Consider the following 10,512-nt stretch of genomic DNA (forward strand, 5'->3'; position numbering starts at 1 on the left):
GATTTGTTTGACATACGGAAACCATCGACTATTGACAATTGACGTTTTTTTTCGAAATTTTGTACTTTAATTAAAATAAAAGTTTCTTTACGAAATTTATTCACTTCCTCCGGTGTAAATTGTCATTTATACAATTGACAAGTGTAAGAACTGTCATTACTTGTCAATTTTCTTATAGTCGACCATAGATAAAAGGTTCCATAGAACTACAACTTCCCAATCTGTCATAGAAAGAGTCGAAAAGTTTTGTTTGACAAACGGGAACCATCGACTATTGACAATTGACGTTTTTTTTCGAAATTTTGTACTTTAATTAAAATAAAAGCTTTTTTAAAAAATTTATTCACTTCCTCCGGTGTAAATTGTCATTTATACAATTGACAAGTGTAAGAACTGTCATTACTTGTCAATTTTCTTATAGTCGACCATAGATAAAAGGTTCCATAGAATTACAACTTCCCAATCTGTCATAGAAAGAGTCGAAAAGTTTTGTTTGACATACGGGAACCATCGACTATTGACAATTGACGTTTTTTTTTCGAAATTTTGTACTTTAATTAAAATAAAAGCTTTTTTAAAAAATTTATTCACTTCCTCCGGTGTAAATTGTCATTTATACAATTGACAAGTGTAAGAACTGTCATTACTTGTCAATTTTCTTATAGTCGACCATAGATAAAAGGTTCCATAGAACTACAACTTCCCAATCTGTCATAGAAAGAGTCGAAAAGTTTTGTTTGACATACGGGAAACATCGACTATTGACAATTGACGTTTTTTTTTTGAAATTTCGTACTTTAATTAAAATAAAAGCTTTTTTAAGAAATTTATTCACTTTCTCCGGTGTAGATTGTCAAAATTATTCAATTGACAAGACTGAAAACGTTCGAACGCTACTGTTGTCTGCGAATTTGATTATTTCATTCATCGAGGGATCCAGAGTTAAGCTCATCAAAATTGAAATTTAAACGCTTGACGGAACATTTTGCATTATATCTCCGAAATAACATTCCAGTAGTTGACAAATCATCAAGTCAATCATAATATACAAAAATAAAAACGAATTCTAAAATATTCTATTGGTTTTATCATAATTTCCTACCTGGGAAGTTTGTACCTTACTCTGATGTGGTACAGTAACACCTAAACCGGTCTATTGTAGATACATCCGAAACTTAATAGTCCGGTAGTTTTTTTACGTTTTTAAGAAGGAAATTACACTTTAATTTCATTCTACTAAGAAGAATAAAGGGCAGTAGGTTTACCAGCATGATTTGCGATATATATTTAACAAGAAGTCGTGGGTATTTTCCATCTCTTGAAAAAAATTCGTTTTGGTATATTTCCAAAAGATTTTTTCGGAAAATTGTGTTGATATTAATTTACATTAGATTAAAAATATTTTGTAATCGAGCAGTGTGAACAAAATCCCTTGTTAATCTGGTTAAAAAAAAAAGTCCTTACAGGATTCACGACCGACTTAGTTTCGGTTACAGATAATAAATCAATGTTGAGTAGAGTTGCCAGGAAACCACTCAAGGGACGTAGGTTCCTGTTACACGGGATACCCATCGGATCACGAAATTACTTGGTATGTACAGGGGGTGTCCGATTTCTAGTCATTTATACGTTTACGAAAAGATTGTATTAAAAACGATGAATCGAAAATAATATTTTTTAAAATATCACGTTTCTCAAAATCTGGGAACAGAAAATAATCCGAGGGAGTTAAATCTGGCGAATAGGGTGCACGATGTAGCAATTCAAACTGAAAACCGACGCCGGGAGCTTGCCTGCAGATGGAGCGGTGTTTGTTTTCATTGGAGACGGTTCTCCTTTTTCACTCCATTGTTTTGATTGTTCTTGTGGTTTGGGGTGTGAAGTAATGGTTCCACTTTTCAACCTTGGTTATGAAAATTTGGGTTTATTTCAGTGAAACATTGCCAAACACTCGACAGGTGAAGTTCTAGCTTGTTATTTATATTGTCGTCGATGTAACCTTCAACGACTCTTACGTTAAACTCATGTACTAAATCACTAATATGATATTTGTTGTGAAATTTGTAAATTGTCAAAATTATTTAATTGACAAGTGTAAGAACTGTCATTGGTTGTCAATTTTCCGTTAGTTAACCATAGAAAAAAGGTTCCATAGAACTACAACTTCCCAATCAGTCATAGAAAGAGTCAAAAAGTTTTGTTTGACATACGGGAACCATCGACTATTGACAATTGACGTTTTTTTTTCGAAATTTTGTACTTTAATTAAAATAAAAATTTCTTTACGTAATTTGTTCACTTCCTCCGGTGTAAATTGTCATTTATACAATTGACAAGTGTAAGAACTGTCATTGGTTGTCAATTTTCCGTTAGTTAACCATAGATAAAAGGTTCCATAGAACTACAACTTCCCAATCAGTCATAGAAAGAGTCAAAAAGTTTTGTTTGACATACGGGAACCATCGACTATTGACAATTGACGTTTTTTTTTTTCGAAATTTTGTACTTTAATTAAAATAAAAGTTTCTTTACGAAATTTATTCACTTCCTCCGGTGTAAATTGTCATTTATACAATTGACAAGTGTAATAACTGTCATTGCTTGTCAATTTTTCGTTAGTTAACCATAGATAAAAGGTTCCATAGAACTACAACTTCCCAATCAGTCATAGAAAGAGTCAAAAAGTTTTGTTTGACAAACGGGAACCATCGACTATTGACAATTGACGTTTTTTTTCGAAATTTTGTACTTTAATTAAAATAAAAGTTTCTTTACGAAATTTATTCACTTCCTCCGGTGTAAATTGTCATTTATACAATTGACAAGTGTAATAACTGTCATTGGTTGTCAATTTTCCGTTAGTTAACCATAGAAAAAAGGTTCCATAGAACTACAACTTCCCAATCTGTCATAGAAAAAGTCAAAAAGATTTGTTTGACATACGGAAACCATCGACTATTGACAATTGACGTTTTTTTTCGAAATTTTGTACTTTAATTAAAATAAAAGTTTCTTTACGAAATTTATTCACTTCCTCCGGTGTAAATTGTCATTTATACAATTGACAAGTGTAAGAACTGTCATTACTTGTCAATTTTCTTATAGTCGACCATAGATAAAAGGTTCCATAGAACTACAACTTCCCAATCTGTCATAGAAAGAGTCGAAAAGTTTTGTTTGACAAACGGGAACCATCGACTATTGACAATTGACGTTTTTTTTTGAAATTTTGTACTTTAATTAAAATAAAAGCTTTTTTAAGAAATTTATTCACTTCCTCCGGTGTAAATTGTCATTTATACAATTGACAAGTGTAAGAACTGTCATTACTTGTCAATTTTCTTATAGTCGGCCATAGATAAAAGGTTCCATAGAACTACAACTTCCCAATCTGTCATAGAAAGAGTCGAAAAGTTTTGTTTGACATACGGAAACCATCGACTATTGACAATTGACGTTTTTTTTTTGAAATTTCGTACTTTAATTAAAATAAAAGCTTTTTTAAGAAATTTATTCACTTCCTCCGGTGTAAATTGTCATTTATACAATTGACAAGTGTAAGAACTGTCATTACTTGTCAATTTTCTTATAGTCGGCCATAGATAAAAGGTTCCATAGAACTACAACTTCCCAATCTGTCATAGAAAGAGTCGAAAAGTTTTGTTTGACATACGGAAACCATCGACTATTGACAATTGACGTTTTTTTTTTGAAATTTCGTACTTTAATTAAAATAAAAGCTTTTTTAAGAAATTTATTCACTTCCTCCGGTGTAAATTGTCATTTATACAATTGACAAGTGTAAGAACTGTCATTACTTGTCAATTTTCTTATAGTCGGCCATAGATAAAAGGTTCCATAGAACTACAACTTCCCAATCTGTCATAGAAAGAGTCGAAAAGTTTTGTTTGACATACGGAAACCATCGACTATTGACAATTGACGTTTTTTTTTTGAAATTTCGTACTTTAATTAAAATAAAAGCTTTTTTAAGAAATTTATTCACTTTCTCCGGTGTAGATTGTCAAAATTATTCAATTGACAAGACTGAAAACGTTCGAACGCTACTGTTGTCTGCGAATTTGATTATTTCATTCATCGAGGGATCCAGAGTTAAGCTCATCAAAATTGAAATTTAAACGCTTGACGGAACATTTTGCATTATATCTCCGAAATAACATTCCAGTAGTTGACAAATCATCAAGTCAATCATAATATACAAAAATAAAAACGAATTCTAAAATATTCTATTGGTTTTATCATAATTTCCTACCTGGGAAGTTTGTACCTTACTCTGATGTGGTACAGTAACACCTAAACCGGTCTATTGTAGATACATCCGAAACTTAATAGTCCGGTAGTTTTTTTACGTTTTTAAGAAGGAAATTACACTTTAATTTCATTCTACTAAGAAGAATAAAGGGCAGTAGGTTTACCAGCATGATTTGCGATATATATTTAACAAGAAGTCGTGGGTATTTTCCATCTCTTGAAAAAAATTCGTTTTGGTATATTTCCAAAAGATTTTTTCGGAAAATTGTGTTGATATTAATTTACATTAGATTACAAATATTTTGTAATCGAGCAGTGTGAACAAAATCCCTTGTTAATCTGGTTAAAAAAAAAAGTCCTTACAGGATTCACGACCGACTTAGTTTCGGTTACAGATAATAAATCAATGTTGAGTAGAGTTGCCAGGAAACCACTCAAGGGACGTAGGTTCCTGTTACACGGGATACCCATCGGATCACGAAATTACTTGGTATGTACAGGGGGTGTCCGATTTCTAGTCATTTATACGTTTACGAAAAGATTGTATTAAAAACGATGAATCGAAAATAATATTTTTTAAAATATCACGTTTCTCAAAATCTGGGAACAGAAAATAATCCGAGGGGGTTAAATCTGGCGAATAGGGTGCACGATGTAGCAATTCAAACTGAAAACCGACGCCGGGAGCTTGACTGCAGATGGAGCGGTGTTTGTTTTCATTGGAGACGGTTCTCCTTTTTCACTCCATTGTTTTGATTGTTCTTGTGGTTTGGGGTGTGAAGTAATGGTTCCACTTTTCAACCTTGGTTATGAAAATTTGGGTTTATTTCAGTGAAACATTGCCAAACACTCGACAGGTGAAGTTCTAGCTTGTTATTTATATTGTCGTCGATGTAACCTTCAACGACTCTTACGTTAAACTCATGTACTAAATCACTAATATGATATTTGTTGTGAAATTTGTAAATTGTCAAAATTATTTAATTGACAAGTGTAAGAACTGTCATTGGTTGTCAATTTTCCGTTAGTTAACCATAGATAAAAGGTTCCATAGAACTACAACTTCCCAATCTGTCATAGAAAAAGTCAAAAAGTTTTGTTTGACATACGGGAACCATCGACTATTGACAATTGACGTTTTTTTTTCGAAATTTTGTACTTTGATTAAAATAAAAGCTTTTTTAAGAAATTTATTCACTTCCTCCGGTGTAAATTGTCATTTATACAATTGACAAGTGTAAGAACTGTCATTACTTGTCAATTTTCTTATAGTCGACCATAGATAAAAGGTTCCATAGAACTACAACTTCCCAATCTGTCATAGAAAGAGTCGAAAAGTTTTGTTTGACATACGGGAACCATCGACTATTGACAATTGACGTTTTTTTTTTCGAAATTTTGTACTTTAATTAAAATAAAAATTTCTTTACGTAATTTGTTCACTTCCTCCGGTGTAAATTGTCATTTATCCAATTGACAAGTGTAATAACTGTCATTGCTTGTCAATTTTCCGTTAGTTAACCATAGAAAAAAGGTTCCATAGAACTACAACTTCCCAATCAGTCATAGAAAGAGTCAAAAAGTTTTGTTTGACATACGGGAACCATCGACTATTGACAATTGACGTTTTTTTTTTCGAAATTTTGTACTTTAATTAAAATAAAAATTTCTTTACGTAATTTGTTCACTTCCTCCGGTGTAAATTGTCATTTATACAATTGACAAGTGTAATAACTGTCATTGCTTGTCAATTTTCCGTTAGTTAACCATAGAAAAAAGGTTCCATAGAACTACAACTTCCCAATCAGTCATAGAAAGAGTCAAAAAGTTTTGTTTGACATACGGGAACCATCGACTATTGACAATTGACGTTTTTTTTTCGAAATTTTGTACTTTAATTAAAATAAAAATTTCTTTACGTAATTTGTTCACTTCCTCCGGTGTAAATTGTCATTTATACAATTGACAAGTGTAAGAACTGTCATTGGTTGTCAATTTTTCGTTAGTTAACCATAGATAAAAGGTTCCATAGAACTACAACTGCCATAGAAATATCAGAAAACTTGTTTGTCACGTATATATAGTTCTATGATAACACAGAACAGAAAATTTACTTTTTTCTATGATAATACGTGATGAAATCGATACCGTGTAGAGTTCAATCGTACGTACAAAACAAATTGACTTGTAATTCAACCCTGAACATACCCGCAAATCCAATTATCCAGCAACAACGTGTAGCGCAACCCTAGTGACGAATTTACAGAGAAATTATCATTTTGATACATCTTATAAGTTTTGAAATGAAAAAAAAAAAAACTGTTTATAGGTTTTATTAAAAGATTAGCGTGTGCTTTTCGTTACGACGAAGTTTCGTTTCTTGTAATCGTTTTTACGACGCATTTAAATCGACAAAATGGCCGACGTAATAGTCCAGTCATTCACGTTCAAAATATCATCGTTTTTGGGACATTTTATGAATGAATAATTAGTTTTAAACCTTAAAAAACCCTCTTTTAGGGCTAATTTTAAAAAACAAGTTCAATTTATATCGTTACAAACAGCTACTAAATTCGGCGAATTCGCGCGGCGCTTTTTCCTGCAGCGTCTTTCTTTTTGTTGTAGCAGGCGGTTTATTTACATTGTTTCTTTTGAATAATTTCCAGGAAGGTCTATTTTTAGTTGTATATCGAAATAAAAAGTGAAATATTGGTATCTAGTACCGTATTATAAGATTTTTCCAACTTCACCCTCGACCTTTACACGATTAGTTGTTAGTTTGCTCAAACCCTTATCCCTTATCGTGACTGGTTTCAAAATCAGTGCTAAAAACCACTGGTTTGTAACTAATCTAATTTATTTGGGATTTTGTGAAGTTATTTCCATATACATTTATTCTCGACGCTTTTTTTTTCTACGCGTTTACACAAGATTCGTAAATATATATAGAGATGGGAATTTAACACACCTAAAAAAATTTATTTAAAAAACAGTTATTTTTCACCAGTTATAATAATAAGTAGTAATTCCCATCTCTATACTTATTTTTTCATTATCTGTGTAGGATTATTTGGAGAACGGTTATTTTATAACTGTTAGAAACTTGAAAATTGGCAACTCATAAATTTATTTGACGTTTCTAATCTAAATTAAATAGACATCCTGTATGACGGTCGATTGGATTCATATGGTGAAATAATAAAGGTGTACGAACATAACACGTTCGGTAAACTCATTCGACGACCCAAGTCACGTTTCCGTTCGACCATTAACTCGATCCTTTTTATTTATAATTTTTCTCGAGTCTATCCACGCCTGATATATTCCAGTCATCTACGTCTTTAAAAAAATTTCCATCTGTTCTTTATTAATAGAAATACGTTATATTAAAACATTTTTCGATAACCGTGTATATTAAATCACGATATACTTATTGATGAATTAATTATTTGAATATTAAATTGGTTAGAGATCGATCAAAAAACTGTTATTTTGTAACTGAATAAAGTACTAGCAGAATCTCCCATCTCTACTTATTTAATTTCAAGGTCCACGAATTTGTCTTATTTTTTCAGTGGCCATTCATCGTGAAAATAGTAATTGTGAACTACTTTCAGCCATTTTTTACTAAATAAGAGAAAAACAAAATATTGGTTACGATTTTTTTGTAAAATTAGACGTACATTAACGTTACAAATAAGAACATTGTTATTTTATGTAAAAATGTTGAGATTAACTCATCTTATAAGACAAACAACGTTGCCAGATTTAAAAAATTAAATAAGAGATCAATAAATTGTAAAACAGTGAAGTTATTTTTATATCGAATACGTAATAGATATTTTAAAACATTTTTCGGTAACCCTGTATATCAAATCGCGATATAGTTATTAGTGAATTGATTATTTGAATATGAATTGATTGGAAATAAAAAAAAATGTTATTTTGTAACTAAATAAAGTACTAGCAGAATCTCCCATCTCTACTTATTTAATTTCAAGGTCCACGAATTCGTCTTATTTTTTCAGTGTTGCCAAAACAAAAAATTTTGAACGTAAACTATCTACTTTCAGCCATTTTTTACTAAATATTTTCGGAGATATTTATATATATATATTTGTATTATATAATACATATTTATGTCCTAGATTTAATTAAAAACATTCCACTCTTCTTAAATTATTTTTTTCGGTGATTTGTGTTACATAAACACAAAAAAAATTAAAATCCAATCAAAAATCTGTATAACAACCATTTTGGCAACGTCTTATACAAAATGATCAACTCGTAAATCTGTTAACACTACCAGTTCCGAGCTGTTCCAGCTTACACGAAAACGTCAGTAATATATACGGATCATTGAAAAATTGTTTGCAATATAAAACTTTAAATTTGTTCTAATTAGTTTGAAAAAATATCATTAGTTAATTGAATAAATAATATAGATCATATTTATTAATAAAAAATAATATAAATCACTGTATAACGATTACGTCAATTGGATTGAAATGCAAATGGCGGGAGACGTAATATTTCGTCCATGTTGTTTAGTTCGATGGTTGCATTAGCTGTCATTACTAGTTCAATTTTACGCAATGTGAATTTATGTCACAATTTCATAATATTAACATTTTTATAAGAACTCTCACAAGTATTAAATTCAATATATTGTTTAAGAAAACAATAAGACGTATCTACATTGTATGTAATTACTTACATAATTAATAACAAAACGAAAGTTTGTATATAATGGTACGAAATACGTATATATAAAAATATACACTGTAATATATGTTTGTGGAATGGAAAACACGAGTTACCAAGTACGTACTTACTCTTTTAAAGTTAATTGTTATTCTACTTGAGCAACAGCGGAAGTGTCGTCTTTTCGACGACTTCTAAAACCACTTTAAACCAGTTTATTTATTTTCCTTCGACACGTTTTAATTCTACTTTTAACTCTCTCGCATAGGTAACTGTCATAACATCTATTAATAAATCCAAGAAACTATATAAAATAGCAGCTCACCATAGTAAAATCCCGTCGGTGTTGTTTCTCGCTCATATGGAAACTTAATTTCAACGTAAACATTGTATTAATATAGTCACTGATTTTTGCGTTCGGAAACATTTGAGTGAAACGTTGAAATATTGTGATGTCGATAGAATTTTACGTTTTACACGTTGATTTATTTGTATTTTTGATAATTTTGTAAACATTCGCGGTGTGTCTTCCGCCCACGACGCGAAGAACCAGACTGACGGCTGGCCGGCGGGAATGGATCGAGTCGGGAGCTCCCAGTATTAAACTCCGATTGAGAAATTGCCTCGGAGAGATGGGCGAGAAAATAACGATCACGTCGGAACTGCGTGATCATTGAATTGTTCGAAATTTAAAGCGCTGTGCGGGATTAAATAAGAAAATAATCGATTTAATAATTAAAATTTTAATTCTCTCTATATATGTATATATATATAAAAAAGAAGAAATATGTATACAAGGTTTATCAGAAATATGTAAACTCGACAATGAAATTTCTCATGCTACGATGTATTACTAATTAATACTACAGGGTGATTCGCGAATTCCAAAAAATTGATATTTTGTGATAGCTACAAAAATAATTATCAGGATTTCCATATACAGGGTCGACAAAAAAAAAAAAAAAATAATTTGTATATCAAAAAATTGTAACGGAAATGATATTTTCGTTTAAAAACAAAACTTATCTAATTTTAATTTAGGTTATAGGGAAAAAAATTAATTTAGACATTTTTTAATTATTTATTTATTTATTACAATCTTTAAACTTAAACTAGAAAACAGAACAAGAAAAAGGAAAAACAAGCGTGGAAAGATAGATGAAAGAGAAAGAGTTAGACAAAGAGAGGAAGCGATTATGAGTTTGATGTAGAGAGAGAGAGAGAGAGAGAACGAATTAGACAAGGAGAAAAAGCGATTATGAGTTTGATAGAGAGAGAGAGAGAGAGAGAGAGAGAGAGAGAGAGAGAGAGAGAGAGAAAGCGACTGATTAAAAGGAAAAAACAAGCGAGGAGAGGTGAGAGAGAGAGAGAGAGAACGAATTAGACAAGGAGAAGAAGCGATTATGAGTTTGAGAGAGAGAGAAAGCGAGTGTTTGTGAGAAAGAGAGTGAGTAGGAAAAAAAGAAAACCGTCGGAACGTCGTAGTTTGGAATTTCCGAGCGCGAGAGGGCGACGAATCTTCTTCTTTTTCGATTA

At 31.2% G+C, this 10,512-nt stretch overlaps 1 protein-coding gene across 1 annotated transcript in view; it reads right to left on the minus strand.

Moving 5' to 3' along the window:
- LOC130900046 (FERM and PDZ domain-containing protein 4) overlaps nt 1-9,611 on the minus strand; it is a 33,113-nt gene extending 23,502 nt beyond the window's left edge. The window contains exon 1 of the mRNA XM_057810366.1: nt 9,302-9,611. The gene's annotated coding sequence lies outside the window, so the exon portion shown is untranslated. The remainder of the gene's footprint in view (nt 1-9,301) is intronic.
- Between the last annotated feature and the right edge of the window lie 901 nt (nt 9,612-10,512).

Source organism: Diorhabda carinulata, chromosome 12 (assembly GCF_026250575.1).
Source record: "Diorhabda carinulata isolate Delta chromosome 12, icDioCari1.1, whole genome shotgun sequence".
Classification (NCBI taxonomy): domain Eukaryota; kingdom Metazoa; phylum Arthropoda; class Insecta; order Coleoptera; family Chrysomelidae; genus Diorhabda; species Diorhabda carinulata.